The sequence below is a fragment of the Capsicum annuum genome, chromosome 11 (genome assembly GCF_002878395.1).
Source record: "Capsicum annuum cultivar UCD-10X-F1 chromosome 11, UCD10Xv1.1, whole genome shotgun sequence".
NCBI lineage: Eukaryota > Viridiplantae > Streptophyta > Magnoliopsida > Solanales > Solanaceae > Capsicum > Capsicum annuum.
Window position 1 is genome coordinate 171576788 of NC_061121.1, and position 9812 is coordinate 171586599.

Sequence of the window (9812 nt, forward strand, 5' to 3'; positions counted from 1 at the left end):
ACAACCATAAATGGGGTCACATAAGAATGAGTGGACCCTAGATCAAGTATACAATACACATCATAGGAGAAAAGTTTCTACATACCCTTAACTACATTTGAAGATGCGTCATACTCCTGGAAAAAGTTCCTACAAGCGATTTCAGCCACTAGTGGTACAATAAATAGACGCAGAAGTAAAAATAGCACCCTTTGGTGCAGGAGCAGATGAACTAGCAATAGGGTCCCTATTGGCCCAATAAACCACTAGAGAAGGGAACTCTCGCTATATGTGCGTAATCTGACCACATGTAAAACACCTGTTTTTTCCCTTATCACACTATCCATGATAATGCTGACCACAAAATCTACAAAGAGGGTAGGTCGATGATGATTCGGCCCCACTGGCCTGAGACTGGGTACCTTGTGCCCTAGAAGCATCACCACTATGAGAATATCTGTCTCTCGATGGAATCGGATAGGGAGAACTAGCCGTGGAATAGAAGCCAGTCCTCACCCAATTCTTCCTCTTGGACCACTTATTACTAAACTGCTGGCCTCCACTCTATTCACAAGACCGAGACCTCTTACTTTGCCTCTTATCAATCTCAATCTATTTTTTCTCTTTCTCCACTTATTGCATATACACAACCAACCTAGAGATGTCCATGTTCTTGATCAACAAATCCGCCTTACTCTCAAGGAATCTCAAGAGAATACCTAGACAACTAATGGAATTTTAAGGCATACTTCTTGAAAGACATTCTACCTTGCCTTAAATTCACAAACTCTTTCGCTTTCGCTTCCCTCAACTGTTGAGGAATGAAACGGTCTAAGAAGACAATAGTAAAATCCTTCCATACAATAGAACTAGAATCCTCATCTCTATAATCTCCCCACTCTTCATACCACTGGTATGCCACATCTTCCAAGTGATAAGAAGAAAACTCAACACTTTCAACCTCCAAAGCATGCATAATCCAGAAGATCTTCTCTATTTCATTAATGAAACTTTGAGGATCCTCCTCAACCTTTACACTCATAAACATAAGAGGGTGTAACCTCATGAACTAGCCAACCCTTGTGGCCTCAGGAGATAGAGAAATAGGAACACTATGCTCAGAATGAGAAGCTACCAACTAAGTCAATAGGTTAATGGAGTGAAAAAACTTTGTATTAGTAGCATCCCTTTAGGTGACTGAGGAGAAGTGTCAATCTTAGAAGTAAGGTTATTGGGGGTAGGTGGAACACCATGAGAATAGTCTGATGCCACGACCCTTGACTAGGTATAAACTCCAAAAGTAGGATGAGGTCTATCCATAGTATCCTCAGTCGGGACAAAAGAGTTTACCTGAATGACAGATCTCCTTGGAGGCAGATCTAAAAGATGAGCAAATTTAAATGAGAAGTATCTTAGAACTTAGACTCTATAGATCGAGTTAGAACCACAAGAAAGGGAAACATTCCTAAATGTCTCATAGCCCTTCTCTTATAGGTGTGGCACACTATACACCCATAAAAGAGACTCTACTTAATATGGCTTTGTAGACACACAATTGACCATGAACCTAGGATTTGATACCTACTTGACACAACCCAAAACTGGGCCTTGTCGTATGGACATCTCAAGCCTAAAAAGGATTGAAGATCGCCCCATAGCCTAATCTAACCATCACATCAATCTACAAGTGTCGAATGAACTCCGACCATATAATAAGATAGCAGAAACAAAACTAACAAATATCAGTTAAGGAGTGTATAATAAATCCATTAATGTCAATTATACTAAACCAACATACATAAGTCCATATTTATCCACAAATCCTCTACAAATCCAATGTCTATAATAAGTCGGGACATGCCCCCGACAATAGCCAAAGACTAAGTCTAAAATAAGTCAATAACATAAGATAAAAAATTATGAAATGTATGCATTTTGAAGTATGGAAGATCACCACTTCAATATCAACACACGAATCGCTCGAACACTTGGCCACTTCGTAGGAAGAGAAGAAAAAGCTTCGACCCCTGTGTCGCATGAGGACACAACATTTGAAGATGGTTAACGATTAGAGCGCTCACATGTAACTCCAGGATAAGGGTAAAATAGTTCCATCATGCAAAACTAAGTCTAACAATTGTATGCAATCATATTTATATACATATTTATATACATAAATATATTTATAGTGGTATAACATACCAAAAATGGGACAAAACAGCATACATCTTTGAAACACTCAATCATAAGCGGAGTCAAGGACTACAACCTTCCACCCTTATAGTTTAGAATATTTGAATTTCTCAATTATATTAAGTAAGAGGAATCTAACCTCAAGCCATCCTATCTTATATAGAAAGTGGACTCTAACCACAAGCCTTCGTATCTTACATGGCAAATGGACTCTAACCATAAGCCATCTTATATAGGAAGTAGACTATAACCATAAGCCATCTTATATATATAGAAAATGGACTTTAACCACATGCCATCTTATATAGAAAGTGGACTCTAACCACAAGCCATTATATTAGGCAAGTAGACTATAACCACTAGCCATTCAGACCATTTATTTAGTCAACATTGGGACTCTATCTATACCCTTTGTCTATGCAATGACATCCACTAAATTCAACACTTAAGGACTCTAACCCATTTAGATAACTTAATCCACCAAGGCTATAATTCAACACCATATATAACCAGATAGTCTTTATGAAATAATTTATTAATCAATCACTTAAATAGGCTATGCCTTAGTTAATACCATAATGCAAATCTATTTATAGTTATCAAGACCTTTACAAACCACTCATTCTTCATTAGCATCCTTATACAAAACCTTAGTTCAAAACAAAATTCAATTAGATGTTTAGGGACTCTAACCCTTTTAGCCATCAACCACCAAAGTCATTAATTAACTCATTACATGGCCAACAATAATGCATCATACGGCTTGGAATAATACCACTCTTACCCTCTCATACAATAAGTAAGATGTTGACTCACACCATGGATAGAAACCAAACCAAACACACTGTGCAATATACGAGTGAGGGACACCAAATATTAACCTAGGGTACCACTAGTACCCATGAGTCGTACCTTGCTTAGAATGTCCAAAACATAAGAAATTTTGTAAGGGCCAAGGTTTAGGGTATTTTAGAAAAAGATAGAGGTACAAGAAAATTTAATCCTATAATAGGTAGAGGATAATCAAGATACTGCTATTGATGCAGAAAATTAGGAAAGTTCTGAGTACCCAAAAATTAATGCAGTTGAGCGTGTACAGGAGAGACTACTAACACTATAATCTTAAAAGTTTAAGAAAGATACTGAGGATGCATATTTCAATAAGTTCTTTGACACGTTTAAAGAACTTCTTATTAACCTTTCATTGTAAGATATTTTGCGGGGTTTGCCTAAGTATGCTAATAAGTATTGGAAAGATGTTTTGACTAATAAGATAAATCTAAATAAAATTAAGAGGGTGGAACTGACTAAAAAATATAGTTTAGGTGTGATGAGTAAGATACCAAAGAAGCTAAAGGACCTAGAGATTTTCATCCTCCTTATACAAATTGGTGATAGTGAGGTAGTCCATTTTTTGAGTGACTTGGGGTGAGTATAAATTTGATGCCCCTATCAGTAATCAATACTCTTTAATTGGTGAAGCCGAGGCCATGTTCTATGGTGCTCTAAATTATGGATAAAATCAAAGTGCATTTTGAATAAATCATTAAAGATGTGATTATTAAGGTTTATAAGTTCATTATCCCTATTAACTTTATTATGCTAAATTATGATGTAGTTGATAGTGTTCTGATCATACTATGACATCCAATCTCGATGATGAGAGGAACATTGATTGATGTTAGATAAGATACTCTAAAAATATGACTAGATGATGAAGATGTGGTATTCAAAGTATACAAACCAACTCTTCAGACTATCTCAAAGAGTTGTCCAAGTCAAAAATTAAGCCCAAAGTTAAGAAGCTGAAAGAAGTGACTGTAAAGTCAAGTGTTGAGAAAGTTGCAGAACTTGAGAGAAAGCACTAAAAAGGTATTAAAAAAGAAAGAAAATGTCCTTCGAGTAGGAGAAAAAAGTTAAAAGAATACTGTTGAGATGTAGTGATATAGGTCGTGCCGTGACACTAAATCAGGTATTCCTTGGGAGTCAATCCAAGTTAATATAGGTATTTGATTAACATATTTTATTATTTTATATATCACGTTTGTTTTTATTTTTATTTTAAGTTATAGATTGAAGAAAAGCTTGAGTACCAAAAACCCAAGCTAAGGAGCATGGAAAAGATTGGGTGTGGGGTCTACCAGAACTTATTGATGATAAAAATGCTATTAGCTAGAGCTAAAGTCCCCACAAAGTATTTCTATCTCTGCTTCTAGTTATATTATGGAGGACAAAGTGATTTTATGTATGGGGTAGACAATCTTCCTATTGTTTAGGGTGAAGTGCCACTATAAGATGTCCAATGTTAGTTTCTTGATTTTTTCTAAATTTGAATAAATAAGGAAAAAGTTTAAAATTTACAGAGAGATTTTCTATTTGTTTGTTTTTAGTTTTTGAGGTATTAGTCTTTTAGGAGCACATTTCACCCACCCCTTGGTTTTTCTTTTTGGTTCTTTTCCGAGAGTTCACCCTTTGAACCCAGTATCCATTTTCCATTTCTTAGGAGTAAATTTATATTATTTTGTGTTAGGGTAAAATATATGTTCTTGCTAGTTTCTAGCAATGAATACATGATGCAAGTTCATTTTGAATGTAAAGCATGTTGATCATGTTGAATGACTATTTTTGAGATACCTGGGCTCATCTTTATGACTCTGGGGTGATGTTTACAAAATTTAAATTTGTGATTTTCTTGGTTTAAAATCTGTAGTTATTCTACTCGACTTGATCATGTGCCATATTTTATGTGATCTTTCTTGTATATTTATTATTTCACATTGATGTCTAGAATTTGTTTAGGGTATATGCAAAGTAAAATAAAGAATGCTGGATTTAAGAGATGATATAGGCAATTCTTTGATAGCATATTGTGATGCCCCAAAAAAATTTTTCGTTAAGATCTCAGATGAAAATGTGTTGAATTCTGTTCTTTATCATGATTAATAATTTTTCTGTGTAGAATTTCTGGATATGCGACCCGTCATCGCATAGAGCATCGAATAATCTTTCCAAAGATATATGGATCCTCCAAAACAGACACTCGAGCGATGAGTTATGATCATTCCGATCTAATCATGAATAGTGGTGAACAGTAAATGTGCAAGATAAAAATACTGAGGCCAGGCTAATTTAAGGGTCAACTTCAAATGATCATAACTCTTTGTACATAATGATCTGAGTGAGCTACTATATATCAACAGAAAGCTGTGAAAGTCCTCTTTCCAATGAAATTGGTTTCATCCAATTTGGCCATCGGAAGAAAAAAGTTATGGTCGATCTACTTCAGCCTATCAAAACAGTCCACCAAAGGACAAATTTGACATTATTTGATTTTTAAGGGTATTTTGGTCATTTCCACTCTAATACATCCGGGTAAATCATGGATTTAAGTCCATTAAGAGCATTCAATAGCTCATTTTTTCTCAAAATTTCCTAAGGCTCAAACCCCAACCCTACTACTCCAAATTTCATCCTTCTATGTCTCTTTATTAAACCGTAGAAATTTCAAATTGATTTGGGATTCGAGTTGATCATGTTAAGGGCTTTGAGAAGCACCCTTTATTTACGTGAATAAAGTTCCAGAGTCGGAAGTTTATATTTATCTTTAATTTTTAGGTATGTGGGGCTTTGAACAAGATTATCCTTTCGATCTTGTGCCCGGTATTTTTATTGAATTACATTGACATGAGATTTTACATATTTTACCATGAATTGGTAATATGGTTTTATATCTTATATTATTGTCCATGAGCTATGGGATTATGTCATCCGATATGTGTATGATGTTGAGATGGAATTATGTCCAAAAACTATTTGATTATGAGAGTATGATGATTTAATTTGTTAACACTTGATTTATACTATCATTCCACTATTTCCTTATTATGAATTTTTATTTGATATTAGAAATTCTATATCCCTACTATGGGTTGATGTATCAAGTACCTTTAAACGAAAATTGGATGGCAAATTGAGAAATGTTGATATTGAAGTTGCAATAAGTCTTGGTATTTTCTTGATGGTTTTGATGAGTTAAATTATTGAAAATATTATGTATTGAAAATTATTGAAAATTATTGAAAATAAGTCCATGGGTAGCATAGCACATGTGGAGATTGGTAAAAAGGAGTTGGCCCGTGAAGTACATCGTTTGGCTAAATGGGGTTTAGGTTGTTTGGTGATGATGAGGGTAGTATAGAAGTGCAAAGAGGTTCTAAATCCTCTTTAGTTTCGGAATTAAAGGAGAAGCAAGACAGGGATCCTACCTTGGTCAGGTTAAAAGAATCAGTTAAAGACCAAAAGGTGGAGGTTTTCTCCCAAGGGGGAGATATCATTTTGAGACTCCAAGAAAGATTATGTTTTCCTGATGTTGATAACTTAAAGCATAGGATTATGGAGAAAGTGCATGGTACACGATACTCGATCCATCCTGGTGCTATCAAGATGTACCATGATTTGCCGAAAATCTATTGGTGGAACGGTATGAAGAGGAACATAGCAAAATTTGTGGTGAAGTGTTCCACGTGTCAACAGGTTAAAATAGAGCATCAAAGGCCCAGTGGCATGATGCAAGATTTTAGCATTCCTTCTTGGAAGTGGGAAGAAGTGAATATGGACTTCATAGTTAGTTTTCCTCCTTCTAGTCGCCATCATAGATCGGCTGACGAAATCAGCTCATTTTTTGCCTGTGCATTCATCGTATACAGCTAAAGATTATGCTAGAATATATATTCGGGAACTCATCAGACTTCATGGAATCCCTTTGGCTATTATTTCTAACAGAGGTACTCAGTTTACCTCTCAGTTTTGGAAATCTTTCCAGAAGGGTCTCGGTACCTAAATTCGTTCAAGTTCTGCTTTCCATCCGCAAACAAATGGTCAGGCCAAGCAGACCATTCAGACTTCAGAAGATATGTTGAGGGCTTGTGTACTTGATTTTAAAGGTAGTTGGGATGATCACTTAGCATTAATTGAGTTTGCTTACATTAACAGTTTTCATGCTACTATTGGAATGGCCCCGTTTGAAGCTTTGTGTGGTAGAAGGTGTAGATCACCCATTGATTGGTTTAAAGTTGGTGATGCTGCTGCAACTGGACCAGATATGGTGTTCGAGGCCATGGAGAAGGTTAAGTTAATTCGGGAAAGGTTGAAAACCGCCCAAAGTCGTCAAAAGTCATACACAGATGTAAGGAGGAAAGACCTTGAATTTGATGTTGGCGATTTAGTGTGCTTGAAAGTTTCACCCATGAAAGGGGTGAAGAGATTTAGGAAGAAAGGAAAACTAAGTCCCCGTTGGTCCCTATAAGATTATGGATCGCATTGGGAGGGTAGTGTATAAGGTTGAATTATCCGCGGAGTTATCTAACGTCCATCTATTTTTCCATGTTTCTATGCTTAAGAAGTCTATTGGTGATTCTGTTGTGATTGATCCTTCCGAAAGCTCGGCTATTTAAGATGGTCTTTCATATGAAGAGGTTCCGATTGAGGTTTTTGACGTTCAAGTTCATAGGCTAAGAAACAAGTTCCTTTGGTTAAAGTGCTTTGGTGAAATCAATTCATGGAGAGTGCTACTTGGGAAGCCGAAGCGGATATGTGCAGCAAATATCTCCACCTCTTTTCTAAGAATCCTGAGCATGTCAAAGGTATCGTTCTCTTTTAATTTAATCCTTATTGCTATGTTTATCTTGGCTTGTGTGTTTTCTACGATATCTAAAAAATCTAGAATGGAGTATATGCTTGGGCAAGACGATTTTTCTCTATATACTTATTTTCATAGTATTCCTGACCTACCTATCAATATTTGAGGATGAATTTTTCCAAGGGGGAGATGATGTGATGCCCCAGAAAAAATTTTTGTTAAGATCTCGGACGAAAATATGTTGAATTCTATTCTTTATTATGATTAATAATTTTTCTATGTGGAATTTTTGGATATGCGACCCGTCATCGTGTAGAGCATCGAATAATCTTTCCAATGATATGTGGATCATCCAAAATGGACACTCGAGCGATGAGTTATGATCATTTCGATCTAACCGTGAATAGTGGTGAACAGTAATGTGCAGGAAAAAAATACTGAGGCCAGGCAAATTTTAGGGTCATCTTCAAAAGATAATAACTCCTTGTACATAATGATTTGGGTGAGCTACTATATATCAACAGAAATCTCTGAAAGTCCTCTTTCCAATGAAATTGGTTTCATCAAATTTGGCCATAGGATCCAAAGATTATGGTCGATCTACTTTAGCCTATTAAAATAGTCCATCAAAGGACAGATTTGACATTATTTGATTTTTAAGGGTATTTTGGTCATTCCCACTCTAATCTATCCGGGTAAACCATGGATTTAAGTCCATTTAGCATTCAATAGCTCATTTTTCTTCAAAATTTCCTAAGGCTCAAACCCCAACCCTACTACTCCAAATTTCATCCTTCTATGTCTCTTAATTGAACCGTAGAAATTTCAAATTGATTTGGGATTCGAGTTGATCATATTAAGGTCTTTGAGAAGCACTCTTTATTTTTGTGAATAAAGTTTCAGAGTCAGAAGTTCATATTTATCTTTCATTTTTAGGTATGTGGAGCTTTGAACAAGATTATCCTTTCGATCTTATGCCCGGTATTTATGTTGAATTACATTGACATCATAGTTTACATGTTTTACCATGAATTGGAAATATGTTTTTGTATCTTATATTATTGTCCTTGAGCTATGGGATTGTGTCATCCGATATGTGTATGATGTTGAGATAGAATTATGTCCAAAATGTATTTGATTATGAGAGTATGATGATTTAATTTGTTAACCCTTGATTTATATCCCTGCTATGGATTGATATCTCAAGTACTTTTAAATGAGAGTTGGATGAGAAATTGAGAAATGTTGATATTGAAGTTACAATGAGTCTTGGTATTTTTTGGATGGTTTTGATGAGTTAAATTGTTGAAAATATTATGTATTGAGACTTTATATCCTTGTCCAAATGTCGAGTTGGTTATGGTTTAATTCATTGATACCTTGTTGATGTTGAGGAAGATTAAAATGTTTTGAGCTAAAATTTGTTGAGTTAGGAATCCACATATTGATATGATTTGATAAATGAGAAACAGATTTGATTTGGTCTTTATGATAGACCCTTGTGATGTTGTAGTGGATTTCCTAACGCGTTCTGAGCTTGTCAGAGAGTAGTACTTAGCAACGAGAGGGAAATTTGGTATTTCCCCAAACCTATGTGCCACCGTAAGGTTGTTTGATGATGATATTATTGACCAGAGAGCCCGATTGTGATTATTGCAGTTTTAAGGTTGTACTCCCTGGCAAAGAGTATGACGCTCCCGCCAACGGGGGTTTCAAACATTGGTATTCCACGTAGCTCACATGGGGTTGTCGGTTATAGGAAACTCCCCTGTCCATAAGAGTCATGTTTATTGAAATACCGAGTCACTCCCAGTTTTGATATGGTAAGTCAAGTTGACTATGATGATCTATAATGTTTTATGAGGTTTTTCTCCTACATTTCCTATCTAAGATGTTATGAGTTGCATGATTCAATGTCACTCAAGCCAGGTGTGTCATTATGGTTCGTATGTACGTTTTTACAAAATTTATGATATTATTTATATTTTGCATGCGCCCCCAC